General features: G+C 43.8%; 2 long non-coding RNA genes across 2 annotated transcripts in view; both read right to left on the minus strand.

Annotated features, from left to right (window-relative positions):
- LOC141203882 (uncharacterized) overlaps positions 1-16,998 on the minus strand; it is a 314,099-nt gene that overhangs the window by 114,651 nt on the left and 182,450 nt on the right. The gene's annotated exons all lie outside the window — the stretch shown is intronic.
- LOC141203880 (uncharacterized) overlaps positions 12,732-16,998 on the minus strand; it is an 81,092-nt gene continuing 76,825 nt past the window's right edge. Inside the window, exon 3 of the long non-coding RNA XR_012274896.1 lies at positions 12,732-12,835. This is a non-coding gene — a long non-coding RNA (uncharacterized lncRNA). The remainder of the gene's footprint in view (positions 12,836-16,998) is intronic.

Genomic DNA, 16,998 nt, shown 5'->3' on the forward strand with positions numbered 1-16,998 from the left:
CAGCGGGCAACCTGTTCCTTGTGAACAGACCCGCCTTCATCCTCAGCTAGTCTGAACACAGACCTATAGATATAAGGGAGGGGTCCCTAAAAGTACTAAGGACTGGGACAAAATTGGACACCTCCTAGCAGAAGTTGTAGCGGAGCAAAAAGACAAACAGACAGAAATACTTAGAGGTCCAAGGACCAAGCAAACTATAGAGATAGGTACAAAGCACCTGGCTAGATTAAGAGTCAAAGTAACACTGAAGTCCAGCAAAGCCAGAAGGGCGGAGCTTGAATAAATAGGCAGCAGGTCACGTGACCACAAAATAGAAAAAAAACTAACAGGAGGGTTCTAACAGTACCCCCTCTTCTATGAGGATCCTCCGGATCCTCCAGGCCCAGGCCTATCAGGAAACCTCCTGTGAAACGCTCTGATAAGTCTAGGAGCAGAGACATCATCTGCCCTTACCCAGGAGTTATCCTTAGGACCGAAACCTTTCCAAGCGACGAGATACTGCAATCTCCCTCTATGCCCTCTGGAATTCAGGATACGAGAAATTTCATATTCACCGTCTTCCACCACCGGAGGAACTGTGACAGTGGCGTCCCTATCCCATACATCAGCTTTTTTCAACAAGGAAACATGAAACACCGGATTAATCTTCCAGGAGGAGGGAACCTCCAACCTAACAGCAGACTGGTTAACCACCTGAAGCACTTTAAATGGTCCCACAAACTTCGGACCCAATTTCTTAGAAGGAATCCTCAACCGCAGATTCTTTGAGGACAACCAAACCATGTCACCAACCGTAAACAAAACCTCTTGACGTTTCCTGTTAAAATACTTCTTAGACTTTTTGTTAGCCTCTTGAAGGTTACAACGTACATCAGTCCAAACTCTCTCCAAATCACCGGAAAAATTCTCCTCCTCCGGCACAGCCGACACCAATTTGGAGAACGAACCACCGACGGATGTCTCCCAGTACAACAAAAAAACAGAGAACACCCAGCAGAAGAGGATGTATGGTTGTTAAGAGCAAATTCAGCAAGTGGCAGAAACTCAGACCACACCTCTTGATTGTCTGCGACAAAACAACGCAAAAACTGCTCAACATCCTGGTTCTTTCTTTCTGTCTGTCCATTAGACTCAGGATGATACCCAGATGAAAATGACAAATGGACTCCCAACCTGTCACAAAAATCACGCCAAAAATGAGCCACAAACTGAGGTCCCCTATCAGAAACAATGTCGGTGGGAACGCCATGGAGTCTGACAATTTCCTTGACAAAAGCCTTAGCGAGTGTCTTAGCACAGGGTAGTTTAATGAAAAGAACCAAGTGACACATCTTGCTAAAACGGTCCACGACCACCCAGATGTCAGTGAAACCCTCGGACACAGGAAGGTCAGTAATAAAATCCATTGCAAGATGCGTCCAAGGTGCACTAGGAACCTCCAGAGGGCAAAGCAACCCCGCAGCAGGAGCGTGTGAAGCCTTTGATCTGGCACACACAGTACATTGACGCACCCATTTAATGATTTCCTTCTACCACCCAGGCCACCAAAAACTGCGACCTACCAGTCTCTTAGTCTCCGAAATTCCTGGATGACCTGCCAACCGAGACTCATGGTACTCCACAAACAACTCTCTCCTAAAGGTTCTAGGTACAAACAACCTCCCATGGGGAGTGTTAGATGGGGCATCCTCCTGGGCTTTCAGAATCCCATCTTCCAAAACGGAGTCCAATGCTGCTATCACAACTCCTTCCTGTAAAATGCTCTCCTCCTCCTCGGTACCAACCATGGGAGAAAAGCTGCAAGATAAAGCATCAGCTTTAACATTCTTAGTACCCGGGATGTAAGTAACAGAAAAATTAAACTGTGAAAAAAAAAGAGCCCACCTAGCCTGACAGGCATTCAAGCGCTTGGCAGCATCTAGATAGATCAGATTCTTATGATCAGTGAAAACCTGAATGGAAAATTTAGCACCTTCCAAGAAATGACGCCAATGTTCAAATGCGAGTTTGATAGCCAGCAATTCCCGATTACCAACATCGTAATTAAGTTCGGTTTCAGAAAATTTTTTCGAACAAAAAGCACAGGGATGTACTCCATCCTTGTTCTCCTGAGACAAAACCGCACCGACCCCCACCGAAGAAGCATCAACCTCGACCAAAAAAGGCTTGGTCTCATCAGGCTGCATAAGGATGGGGGCAGAACTGAACCTCTCATTGAGATACACAAAAGCTTCAATGGCCTCAGTAGTCCACTGGACCGTATTCGCACCTTTCCTGGTGAGATCGGTCAGCGGCTTAACAATTATAGAAAAATTCTTAATGAATTTTCTGTAATAATTGGCGAAACCCAAAAATCTCTGTATCGATTTTAAACTAATAGGCCTAGGCCATTCTTGCACAGCCTGAACCTTCACCGGGTCCATCTCAAAGCCCTCGCTGGAGATAATGTAGCCCATAAAACGAATTCTCTGCACAGCGAACTCGCATTTCTCCAGCTTAGCAAAAAGTGAATTGTCACTTAATAACTGCAATAACTCACGTACACTCTGCCAATGAGACTCCAGATCTGGCGAATAAATCAAAATGTCATCCAAATACACCACCACATTCTTACCAATGAAAGGTCTCAGGATGTCATTAATAAGATTCTGAAAAAACGCTGGTGCAATGGTAAGACCAAAAGGCATAACCAGATTCTCAAAATGACCCACCGGGGTGTTAAAAGCAGTCTTCCATTCATCACCCTCCTTCATTCGCAACAAATTGTATGCCCCCCGGAGATCAATTTTAGAGAACCACTTGGCCCCCACTAACTGGTTAAACAAGTCAGGAATTAACGGCAGTGGGTAGGAATTCCGTACGGTAATTTTATTAATTTCGCGAAAGTCCAGACATGGACGTAAACCGCCGTCCTTTTTTTTTACAAAAAATAATCCAACAGCCACAGGTGACTTAGAAGGTCTAATGTGACCAGCAGCCAAGTTCGTCTGTATGTATTCCTCCAAGGCCTATCTTTCAGGGATAGTAAGATTAAATAAGCGACTCTTGGGAAGAGTAGCTCCAGGAACAAACTCAATGGTGCAATCATAGTCCCTATGAGGAGGTAGAATTTGTGACTCCTCCTCTGAAAAAAACTTCCAAAAATCCTGAATAGATACAGGTAATTCCCCTCTTTCCACAGCAGCAATGCGACCGTTACAACATTTATCATAACACTTAGGACTCCAAGACTTAATCTCATTAGTAGACCAGTCCAGTAAAGGATTGTGCAGTTTTAACCAAGGCAAACCTAAAACTACTGGAGAAGGTAAATTATTTAATACCACTAAATCCAAATTCTCTTGGTCAATACCATTAATAGTGAGGGGAAATTCAAAAACCTTGTGAGTAACACATTTCAAAGGAGTGTTATCAACAGCAACCACAGAAATAGGAGATGACAAAGGTTTGGGTTCCAATTTAAGTTTTTCCAAAAATCCCTTATCAATCACATTCAGTGTAGAACCACAATCCACAAATACTTGAAATTCAATCAATTCCTCCTGCAATGAGGTACTCCCTGAAAGAAATACTCCCTTAGTGTTTAAACAAGCAATACGGCGTAACTGACCTTTTTTTTTGTTTAACAGAAGCTCACAGTTCTTAACAAAATGGTCAGATTTACCACAATAAAAACATAATCCCTTGGAAAACCTGCGGTCTTTTTCCTGAGAGCGGAGTGGCATCGCCCCAATCTCCATCGGTTCTCCGTCGTCCGAGCAGACCCCCTGATGACTAGGAGCTGCCATAGCAGGAGTTTTCTCCTCATTAACCCTGGCACGCAGTCTCCTGTCCACCTGAATAGCTAATTTCATGGCTTCTTGCAAGTTTCCAGGTGCAGGGAAAGCAATCAGCAGATCCTTAACCCTTTCACTTAAACCAGCAAGAAACAAACATTTTAACGCCGAATCATTCCATCTCACTTCAGAAGACCACCTTCTGAAGTGTGTACAATAATTTTCAACATCACCTGACCCCTGCTTTAAACGTCTCAGTTGTGTCTCAGCAGAAGAGACTCGACCAGGATCGTCATACAACAACCCCATAGCAGAAAAAAAATCTTCCACCGATCTAAACCACGGATCATTAGGTTGGAGAGAAAAGGCCCATCCCTGTGGTTCCTTGCGCAAAAGTGACATGATAAACCCAATGCAATGTGATTCATTCCCAGAGGACCTGGGTCTCAAACAAAAATATAATAAACAAGCATTTTTAAAGGAAAAAAAATCTTGTTGTTTACCATAAAAAAAAATCAGGCAGTCCTACCTTCGGTTCAACAAAATGCACTCCAGGACAGCTACTCACGTGTTGCTGGAGCTCGGCCACCTCAAGATACAATCCCAGCAGGCGTTGAGCCAATTTCTGAACAGACACCATGCTGATCTCCGGATCTCTTTCCTTAGGATTTTTGATTTTATTTTGGGCTGGACTTACTGTTATGATCTGCTACAAGAGCTAAGCAAAGATAGGAAAACTGTCCCTACAATAGGACTAAGCTGATTCCCTATGATGCAGCGGGCAACCTGTTCCTTGTGAACAGACCCGCCTTCGTCCTCAGCTAGTCTGAACGCAGACCTATAGATATAAGGGAGGGGGTCCCTAAAAGTACTAAGGACTGGGACAAAATTGGACACCTCCTAGCAGAAGTTGTAGCGGAGCAAAAAGACAAACAGACAGAAATACTTAGAGGTCCAAGGACCAAGCAAACTATAGAGATAGGTACAAAGCACCTGGCTAGATTAAGAGTCAAAGTAACACTGAAGTCCAGCAAAGCCAGAAGGGCGGAGCTTGAATAAATAGGCAGCAGGTCACGTGACCACAAAATAGAAAAAAAACTAACAGGAGGGTTCTAACAGTACCCCCTCTTCTATGAGGATCCTCCGGATCCTCCAGGCCCAGGCCTATCAGGAAACCTCCTGTGAAACGCTCTGATAAGTCTAGGAACAGAGACATCATCTGCCCTTACCCAGGAGTTATCCTAAGGAACGAAATCTTTCCAAGCGACGAGATACTGCAATCTCCCTCTATGCCCTCTGGAATTCAGGATACGAGAAATTCATATTCACCGTCTTCCACCACCGGAGGAACTGTGACAGTGGCATCCCTATCCGATACATCAGCTTTTTTCAACAAGGAAACATGAAACACCGGATTAATCTTCCAGGAGGAGGGAACCTCCAACCTAACAGCAGACTGGTTAACCACCTGAAGCACCTTAAATGGTCCCACAAACTTCAGACCCAATTTTTTAGAAGGAATCCTCAACCGCAGATTCTTTGAGGACAACCAAACCATGTCACCAACCGTAAACAAAACCTCTTGACGTTTCCTGTTAAAATACTTCTTAAACTTTTTGTTAGCCTCTTGAAGGTTACAACGTACATCAGTCCAAACTCTCTCCAAATCACCGGAAAAATTCTCCTCCTCCGGCACAGCAGACACCAATTTGGAGAACGAACCAAACGACGGATGTCTCCCAGTACAACAAAAAACGGAGAACACCCAGCAGAGGAGGATGTATGGTTGTTAAGAGCAAATTCAGCAAGTGGCAGAAACTCAGACCACACCTCTTGATTGTCTGCCACAAAACAACGCAAAAACTGCTCAACATCCTGGTTCTTTCTTTCTGTCTGTCCATTAGACTCAGGATGATAGACGTTGTAGTGGAGCAAAAAGACAAACACAGAAATACTTAGAGGTCCAAGGACCAAGCAAACTATAGAGAGAGGTACAAAGCAACTGGCTAGATTAAGAGTCAAAGTAACACTGAAGTCCAGCAAAGCCAGAAGGGCGGAGCTTAAATAGGCAGCAGGTCACGTGACCACAAAATAGGAAAAAAACTAACAGGAGGGTTCTAACAGTTGGCAATATTCTTATAGCCTAGGCCAGGGGTCATCAAACTTTTTAAACAGGGGGCCAGTTCACGGTCCCTCAGACCATTGGAGGGCCGGAATATAGTTTTTTTAAAAAAACTATGAACAAATTACTATGCACACTGCACATATCTTATTTTGTAGTAAAAAAAAACAATACAGGAACAAATACAATATTTAAAATGAAGAACAAGTAAAGTTAAATCAACCGGTATTTCAATAGGTAGGTAACTGTACCCAATAGGAAGCATAGGTCCTCAATAGGCAGTTAAATATCCCCAATAGGCAGGTAAATGTCCCCAATAGGCAGCATACGTCCCCAATAGGCAGGTAAATGTTCCCAATAGGCAGCATAGGTCCCCAATAGGCAGGTAAATGTCCCCAATAGGCAGGTAAATGACCCAATAGGCAGCATAGGTTCCTAATAGGCAAGTAAATGTCCACAATAGGCAGGTAAATGTTCCCAATAGGCAGCATAGGTCCCCAATAGGCAGGTAAATGTCCCAAATAGGCAGGTAAATGTCCCAAATAGGCAGCATAGTTCCCCAATAGGCAGGTAAATGTACCCAATAGGCAGCATAGGTTCCTAATAGGCAAGTAAATGTCCCCAATATGCAGGTAAATGTACCCAATAGGCAGCATAGGTTTCTAATAGGCAAGTAAATGTCCCAAATAGGCAGGTAAATATCCCCAATAGGCAGCATAGTTCCCCAATAGGCAGGTAAATATCCCCAATAGGCAGCATAGGTTCCTAATAGGCAAGTAAATGTCCCCAATAGGCAGGTAAATGTTCCCAATAGGCAGCATAGGTCCCCAATAGGCAGGTAAATGTCCCAAATAGGCAGCATAGGTCCCTAATAGGCAGGTAAATATCCCGAATAGGCAAGTAAATATCCCCAATAGGCAGGCTGTTTCCCCCTTATAATGCCCTATGCAGGCTGTTCCCTCCTTATTATGCCCCATGCAGGATTTCCCTTTCTCCCACCATATAATGCCCCATACAAGATATCACTCCCCTGTCTTTATAATGCCCCATTCAGGATGTCACCCCCCCCATATAATGCCCCATTCAGGATGTCACCCCCCCCCATATAATGACCCATGCAGGATATCACTCCCCTGTCTTTATAATGCCCCATTCAGGATGTCACCCCCCCATATAATGCCCCATTCAGGATGTCACCCCCCCCATATAATGACCCATGCAGGATATCACTCCCCCATATAATGCCCCATTCAGGAAGTCACCCCCCCATATAATGCCACATGCAGGATGTCACCCCTAATATTATGTCCCATGCCTCCATACATTAAAAAAAATATAAAAATCCAATACTCACCTCCCTCCTTGCCTGCTGCCGCTGCTCAGGTCCAGACTCCAGCGTCGCGGCGTCGTCGTCCCTCTCTGCGCTGCCTGTGATGGCTCAGGGGAGGGCGCGGTGTAAAGACGTCACCGCACCCTCTGACCTGAGACGTCACAGGGAGCGCAGACCAGGAAGACAGTGGATCTGCGAAGGCACGGGGAGAGGTAAGTATCGGGCTACCGGGGCTCTGAGAAAGCGGGGAAGAAGGGTGGGCGCTGGCACAGCTCCCCTCTGCCCACAGCCCGGCGGGCCGGATAAAAATCCTCCACGGGCCGCATGTGGCCCGCGGGCCGTAGTTTGAGGACCCCTGGCCTAGGCCATCTTTACATAGAGCAACAATTCTTTTTTTCAGATCCTCAGAGAGTTTTTTTTGCCATGAGGTGCCATGTTGAATTTCTAGTGAGCAGTGTGAGAGCGATAACACCAAATTTAATGCTCCTGCTCCAAATTCACATCTATGACTTTGTAACGTTAATGAGCCACATGAAATCGGTGAAGGAAAGTACCTAATTGAGCACAATTTGGCCATTTTCACTTAGGGGTGTACTCCCTTTTGTTGTAAGTGGTTTAGACATTAATGGCTGTGTGTTGAGTTACTTAGAGAGCACACCAAATGTACACAGTTATACAAGATGTTCACTGACTACTTTTGTGACTTTAATGCGCTTTAACAATATTATTTGTTATATCTCCAATCTATATAGGATACCACCGATACCACCACCTGCCTTGATACCACCACCAGCCTTGATACCACCGATACCACCACCTGCCTTGATACCAACGATACCACCACCTGCCTTGATACCACCGATACCACCACCTGCCTTGATACCACCACCTGGCTTGATACCACCGATACCACCACCTGCCTTGATACCACCACCTTCTTTGATACCACCACCTGCCTTGATACCACCGATGCCACCACCTGCCTTGATACCACCGATACCACCACCTGCCTTGATAACACCGATACCACCACCTGCCTTGATACCACAGATACCACCACCTGCCTTGATACCACCGATACCACCACATGCCTTGATACCACCACCGATACCACCGCCTGCCTTGATACCACCGATACCACCTCCTGCCTTGATAGATACCACCACCTGCCTTGATAGATACCACCACCTGCCTTGATAGATACCACTTTTTTATTTTTTTACTGGCAATTTTGGATGACAGCCCAATAAACTTTGTTTTTGATTTCTACCTTTCATTACTCCTGAATTTCTTTTTATTTGCTGCACCCTGTTTACATGCTGCTCTCCAGACTAGGTTGTGCTCCCTGTACCTTTTTTTGTAGACTCAGAACCAGAGCTAGCACTGCCTGGCTCAATTGTCCAGCACTTGCTTCTACCCGCCCAATACTCACTCATTGGCTGTTAGTAATCCGCCTCAGCACTGACCTCATTCATTCCAGCATTGGAACTGACTGAGCAGTGATCCTGTGCTTTTATCTGTGGCAGTGCAGCACCGATCACTTCATCTCACACCCCATCCACAATGATGTCAGTATCATCCCATGTCCCCTACATTACCCAGGGGCGTAATGATTGCGGTCTCATAAAGTGCAACTGGACCCATATGACTACTTCAGTCGGATGTGCACCTCAGGACTGAAGTGTGTTGCGGTGCAGAGAATCGGAGTCCCTGGACTACAATACACGCTGCCGGCCAATCAGAGGGCAGCAGCTGACGTTGATGTGCCAGGGATTGGCGTTTCATGGCAGTGACGTTAGCCCACACACATGGTCTAGCCTATGCTTGGGTGACACGAAGTTTGGTCACAACATAGGTCAAGCTGCCAAACTTCGTTCTATGCCGCTGCTGCATGGTAGCGTGATGCAGGTGAGTAGGGTCACATTGCGACTCCGGGAGGTGACAAGCTTTAGTCTGAATACCAGCCGAAGAAGTTTTACAATAGATCCTGCCGATTTTCTCGAGTCCGTATATTCTACACTAATATATATGAGGACAAATCTATGCAGTTTTTGTTTTACATATAAAAATGTAACCATATAACTAGAGATTCATATAGATATTTATTTATAGTGAAATACAGCAAGAAAATGGCAGCACTCCATCTGCGAGATAGTAAAAACACTGATCTTTATTCACCCGTGTAGGTGCGACATTTCAGCTCTTTATACTGTGAGCCTTTCTCAAGCCATGAACATTCACAGTGCATAAACAAGGTATATATAAGATCTACTCCATAATCAGTGATTAATCACTGTACATCAGGAAATCATACTGCAATAATATTCATCTCCTCATATAACAATAATTCATTTTTATTCTGTACCACTTCACATGTATTTGCATATAGTGATAAAAAGCCTTAATTGCATCAGAATGATAATGTGCCAACACTTGTGTTATAATTAAAAACTGCTCACCCAACTGCTGAAGTATAAGTAATATACATAGTATGGCGTCCCAGGGACGGCCTTGCATGTGCTCTAGGCTCAGCTGTGATGTCAGGGACCCCAGCTACTCACTGCACCAGGGGCGGACATATGTCTGATGCAGCTGGAGGGGGCCCGCCGATACCAGCGACTATTTCAGCTTGATGTGCATCATCGTACACACATTCAGCTGAAATGTATTACGGTGCAGGGGACCCGCCGAGTCCCTGCGCTGCAATACATGCCGGCAGCCAATCAGTGCGTGACTGGAGACACAGGTCCTCTGTTGTTGTATTATGTTTTGCATATACACATACATTCATATACAGTTAGGTCCATATATATTTGGACAGAGACAACATTTTTCTAATTTTGGTTCTAGATATTACCACAATGAATTTTAAACAAAACAATTCAGATGCAGTTGAAGTTCAGACTTTCAGCTTTCATTTGAGGGTATCCACATTAAAATTGGATGAAGGGTTTAGGAGTTTCAGTTCCTTAACATGTGCCACCCTGTTTTTAAAGGGACCAAAAGTAATTGGACTGATTAAATAATTGCAAATAAAATGTTCATTTCTAGCACTTGGTTGAAAACCCTTTGTTGGCAATGACTGCCTGAAGTCTTGAACTCATGGACATCACCAGACGCTGTGTTTCCTCCTTTTTGATGCTCTGCCTGGCCTTCACTGCGGTGGTTTTCAGTTGCTGTTTCTTTGTGGGCCTTTCTGTCTGAAGTTTAGTCTTTAACAAGTGAAATGCAATTAGGTTGAGATCAGGTGACTGACTTGGCCATTCAAGAATATTCCACTTCTTTGCTTTAATAAACTCCTGGGTTGCTTTGGCTTTATGTTTTGGGTCATTGTCCATCTGTAGTATGAAACGACGACCAATCAGTTTGGCTGCATTTGGGTGGATCTGAGCACACAGTATGGCTCTGAATACATCAGAATTCATTCGGCTGCTTCTGTCCTGTGTCACATCATCAATAAACACTAGTGACCCAGTGCCACTGGCAGCCATGTATGCCCAAGCCATCACACTGCCTCCGCCGTGTTTTATAGATGTGGTATGCTTTGGATCATGAGCTGTACCACGCCTTCGCCATACTTTTCTCTTTCCATCATTCTGGTAGAGGTTGATCTTGGTTTCATCTGTCCAAAGAATGTTCTTCCAGAACTGTGCTGGCTTTTTTAGATGTTTTTTAGCAAAGTCCAGTCTAGCCTTTTTATTCTTGATTCTTATGAGTGGCTTGCACCGTGCAGTGAACCCTCTGTATTTACTTTCATGCAGTCTTCTCTTTATGCTAGATTTGAATATTGATACGCCTACCTCCTGGAGAGTGTTGTTCACTTGGTTGGCTGTTGTGAAGGGGTTTCTCTTCACCATGGAGATTATTCTGCAATCATCCACCACTGTTGTCTTCCGTGGGCGCCCAGGTCTTTTTGCATTGATGAGTTCACCAGTGCTTTCTTTCTTTCTCAGGATGTACCAAACTGTAGATTTTGCCACTCCTAATATTGTAGCAATTTCTCGGATGGGTTTTTTCTGTTTTTGCAGCTTAAGCATGGCTTGTTTCACCTGCATGGAGAGCTCCTTTGACCGCATGTTTACTTCACAGAAAAACCTTCCAAATGCAAGCACCACAGCTCAAATCAACTCCAAGCCTTTTATCTGCTTAATTGAGAATGACATAAAGGGATTGCTCACACCTGTCCATGAAATAGCCTTGGAGTCAATTGTCCAATTACTTTTGGTCCCTTTAAAAACAGGGTGGCACATGTTAAAGAGCTGAAACTCCTAAACCCTTCATCCAATTTTAATGTGGATACCCTCAAATGAAAGCTGAAAGTCTGAACTTCAACTGCATCTGAATTGTTTTGTTTAAAATTTACTGTGGTAATGTCTGGAACCAAAATTAGAAAAATGTTGTCTCTGTCCAAATATATATGGACCTAACTGTATATACCACCGTCCAAGGGCGGACACTAAAAGGTTGGGGCCCGTTTAAGAAATGTGTCTGGGCCCCCATCCTTTTGTGGTGACAAAGCTATATACACGTAATATAATTTTATATAGTGTCCTCTCTTGTCCTTTACATGTCAAATTCTCAATATTTTGGTGCCCTGTCTTTATTTCATTGCGTTCACTCTTGTTAGAAATAAATTAAAATGACGGCTGATGGAGCATGGGAAAGCTTTTTTTCTAATGGAGGCGGATGATGGACTGGTCTCCTGGTCAGATGCTGCTTCATCAGCAGTCATTATATATCTAACAAGTGAGAACCATGTGATAAAGAGAGGGCGCAGTGATTATCAAAACTAACAAGAATATGCTATGTAAGGGACGGTGCTATACATAATAAGATGCAGGGATTGCCTAACAAACAGGCAATCCCTGCATGTGTTGCAGCTGTGTAACAGCCGCGACCCATGCAGCCGTAGCGACTCGAACATAGTTGTTGAGCACTCCGAAAATTCTCGGTCAGTATCCGAGCGTGCTCGGTGAAAGGGTTAACTGAGCGAGCGAGCTCATCACTAGTTACGACCACTAACAGCTGACTAACAGTCACTATGTGTGTGGCCATTTGCTAATATTACTACACTTACTACATATTAGGATAGGAACTTAGAGATGGGAATACTCCTTTAATGACTGTGCTATACATAATAAGGGAGTACACTATACAATAAGGGACGGTGCTGTATATAGTAAGGCTACATTTCTGTATCAGTGTGCTGCTCAATTTTCTTTTTCTCTCGAACAGCACACAGACCCACTGAGTAAGTCCTATTCTGATCTTCAAAATCAGATCAGAAACAGAACATGCCCCGAGTCTCGCAGACCTCATTCTCGGATCCATGATTTTTACTGATAAGTGAATGGATCTATGAAACCCTGAGTCCATGTGCCAACCAATAAAAAAATCTGGCAGCTCACAGACATTTCACACAAATGTGAGAAAGTGGCCTAAGGAATTTTACAAAGAACAGTATTACTCCAAGTCATACACATCAGAATAAATACTTACATCTCGTCTGATTAGAGCCATTTTCTGTTGTTTCTTCTCAATCTGGTCAGACCTTCATGTCGACATCTTCCACCCACGACGCGTCTTGTCACACTGATCACCGCAGCCCTGAAAATAATAAGGTCACATATATCATATGTATATATATATACACACACACACACACACACAAACGTCTCCATCACATTGCTCCTTAAAAATATAAACTGATAAGTAATCTAGCTCTGTGCCCCCCACCCCACATTAACTATAATTTTCGAAGCCCAATAAATAAATATTAGTCAGTGTCTAACATTCCCCCAACTAATTTCAAGGCTATGTGCACATGTTGCATCAAATACGCATCATTTTACTGTATCAGCAAATTGAATGAGAATCCTGAAGTCATGCACACGCTGCCTATTTTTTCCTTACAGATTTGCAGCAGATTCAAATCTGCATAATGTCAATTCTTGCAGCATATTTCACCCATTCCAATGAGTGGAGAAAAATCTGCAACAAAATCGCCTTTTAAAAGCACAGCAAAAAAGCGTATTTTATGCAACGTTTTTCCTGCCAACACATTAGGATTTGCAGTAGAATTTTCTGCTGGAAATCCTGAATGTGTGCACATAGTCTTAGTCCCTGCCCTGCATCCATCCCCCCATTCATTATACATACTGTTCAAAATAATAGCAGTTTAATATGACTAACCAGATTAATCACTGTTTTTGATATAAATTATATTACCACATATCAAACAATTTACCAGTTGGTGCAATAGATTCTAAGAAAACCAACAGACTCAGCATTCATGATCTGCATGTTTTTGAGTCTGTGTATTTGAATAATTGAAAGGGGGTGTGTTCAAAATAATAGCAGTGTGGAGTTCAATTAGTGAGGTCAATCATTCTGTGAAGAAAAGGTGTGAATCAGTTGGCCCTTATTTAAGGATGAAGCCAGCACTTGTTGTACATGCATTTCTCCTTGAAAGCCTGAGAAATATGGGTTGTTCTAGACATTGTTCAGAAGAACAGAGTACTTTGATTAAAAAGTTGATTGGAGAGGGTAAAACTTCTAAAGAAGTGCAGACAATGATAGGCTGTTCAGCTAAAATGATCTCCAATGGTTTAAAATGGATCGAAGAATAGCCATAATGGCAAAGGTACAGCCAATGATCAGCTCCAGGATAATCAAAGACAGTCTCAAGTTATCTGTGAGTAGACACAAAAGACAATTTTCAAAGTCATGAAAATACATAAAAATCTTTAAATGAGAAAGTGTGTCCAAACTTTTGGTCTGTACTGTATATGTGATCCGTGTGACGGAGAAAACAGAGTTTTAAATACCTGGCCTGTAGGTAACTAGTTTGAACAGCAAACTGGTGTGAATTGCTTCACTGACACACTGAAGGAAATTTTTAATGGAGTCCAGAAATGGCAGTGTTTTCTGACAACGTATATGTGATCCGTGTGACGGAGAAAACAAAGTTTTAAATACCTGGCCTGTAGGTAACTAGTTTGAACAGCAAACTGGTGTCAAAAACTTTGCTGACACAGTGAAAAAAAATTGGAATGGAGGCCAAAAATGGCAGTATTTTCTGAATACGTATATGTGATCCATGTGACGGAGAAAACACGGTTTTAACTAGCTGGATTTCTAGCGCTGTAATATGGAAAGGACCTGACTGTATTCTGCAGTGCCAACAAGCAAATGGCGCAGAAAAAAATGGTGTTCTCTGGATTGCTTTTTAAGCAAATAATGAGGATTTAAAAAAAAAAAGTATTCCTGGCCCCTGAGACCTGGGCCTTTGTATAGAAATATCTAACAGCAGCAGAAGGCAGAATTGGAATGGAGCCTCTTGTGCTATATGCACTGCAGTCTGCTATATACACTGCCTGCCAGCCTATGTACACTGCCTGCCTGATATCTCTGCATATGGATTAGTCAGTGCTCAAAATGACTGTTTGTTAAGATGGATAAGTGTAATGTACGGTTTTTCTCCCTACACTACCTAATATACAAGCAAATCTCTCCCTGAAGCAGCAGCACCTCTCCCTACTCTGCCTGACTCCGGAGTGACTGTGACGAGCACAGCGGCGCCAGGTCTGATATAGACCTGATGACGCTGTGCGGCCATCCAACCACTGTAATGCCACAACCACCATGGCTGCAGCATTACAATGAGTGGCAGGCAATCCCTGCATGATGATTGGCGCTCTAAAGAGCGCCAAACATGCAGGGAGGGGACCCGAGCAACCCCGGGAATACTTGGCGAGCGCCGAGCATCTCGAGCAGTGAGATGCTCGGGCGAGCACCGAGCAGTAGCGAGCATGCTCACTCATCACTAATAAAAAACAGACTCGACAATACAACCTCAATGTAATCACATTGTTCAGCTCCTGCACCTCCTCCTTCTCATCCTCCTCCTGTTCGGCCTCCATTTCCAAAATGATCAGTCACAAGCTGGAAGCACTGCAGCACTTCCTTGGCCAAGCGGCAACAGGCTGTGCCAAAGATAATATGCTTATGCTTAGGTGACAAACCACACACCGCTGCAGAGTTGTTGAAAGCTGTAACACAGCAGGCAGATCTGTGGCTTTCACCGCTGAACATGCAGCCAGACATGGTCGTGTGTGACAATGTCCGGAACCTGGTGGTGGAGAAATGATAACCGGAGTGGATAAGGTTTCCCTGTATTCCAGTCCTTTCATCTGACCTAAAGAATATGGATGTGGTGAAATACAACTCTCTCCTAGAAGCAGCCCTGGCTAAGAAAAGTATGTGTGAAGGTTTCCGGACACTCTATGGCTGCTTTTTTTTACTGTGGATTGGACGTGCTTATGCACGTTATTTCTCAAAACGCATTGCAGATCAGGCCATTGCCCAACTCTGTAGTCATGAAATTCAAGCCACAAAGAAAGATCTTTGTATGTTGAAGCACCACCCAGAAGTGGTAGCTGATGTTGGACGGGCTGCCATTGCTTATGCAACAAGCTGCATTAGAGGACTTCCTGGGAGAAATGACAGCTGGAGTAGATACGGTTTCCCTCTATACCAGTCCTTTCACAGAGCTAAAGAATATGGCTGTGGTGAAATACAACTCTCACCGTGAAGCAGTGTGAGACTGAAGAACATTGGGCCCACCAGAGGATTTGATTCTCTGAGGGTCCACCTTTCTCTCTCGCTCAAGAGCCCCATAGCAGCTGTAAGGTTTGCACTATGAACTATTCAGAAGGAGAAGCCAGGGCCCACCGGAGGAGTCTCTGGTTCTCTGGTGGGCATGTCCAACCCTTCTGAGAAGCAGCCCTGGCTAATAAAAGTCTGTGTGAAGGTTCCCAGACACTCTATGGCTGCTTTTTTTTTTTTTACTGTGGACTGGCTCCAGCAATCTATAAGATTGCAATCTATAAGATCCCTTCACTGGCTCCCAATTGCCCAGCATAACCAGTTCAAACTACTAACACTGACCTACAAAGCCATCCACAACCTTTCTCCTCCGTACATCTCTGAACTACACTGTGTTCCAAATAATTATGCAAATAATATTTTCTCAGATTTTCCCAAATTACCTACAGTACAGACCAAAAGTTTGGACACACCTTCTCAGTTAAAGATTTTTCTGTATGCTCATGACTAGGAAAATTGTACATTCACACTGAAGGCATCAAAACTATGAATTAACACAAGTGGAATTATATACTTAACAAAAAAGTGTGAAACAACTGAAAATATGTCTTATATTCTAGGTTCCTCAAAGTAGCCACCTTTTGCTTTGATGACTGCTTTGCACACTCTTGGCATTCTCTTGATGAGCTTCAAGAGGTAGTCACCGGAAATGGTTTTCACTTCACAGGTGTGCCCTGTCAGGTTTAATAAGTGGGATTTCTTGCCTTATAAATGGGGTTGGGACCATCAGTTGTGTTGTGCAGAAGTCAGGTGGATACACAGCTGATAGTCCTACTGAATAGACTGTTAGAATTTGTATTATTGCAAGAAAAAGCAGCTAAGTAAAGAAAAACGAGTGGCCATCATTACTTTAAGAAATGAAGGTCAGTCAGTCCGAAAAAATTGGGCAAACTTTGAAAGTGTTCCCAAGTGCAGTTGCAAAAACCATCAAGCGCTACAAAGAAACTGGCTCACATGAGGACCTCCCCAGGAAAGGAAGACCAAGAGTCACCTCTGCTTCTGAGGATAAGTTTATCCAAGTCACCAGCCTCAGAAATCGCAGGTTAACAGCAGTTCAGATTAGAGACCAGGTCAATGCCACACAGAGTTCTAGCAGCAGACAG

The sequence above is a fragment of the Phyllobates terribilis genome, unplaced genomic scaffold (genome assembly GCF_046119375.1).
Source record: "Phyllobates terribilis strain yellow unplaced genomic scaffold, ASM4611937v1 Scaffold_125__1_contigs__length_5108534, whole genome shotgun sequence".
Classification (NCBI taxonomy): Eukaryota; Metazoa; Chordata; class Amphibia; order Anura; family Dendrobatidae; genus Phyllobates; species Phyllobates terribilis.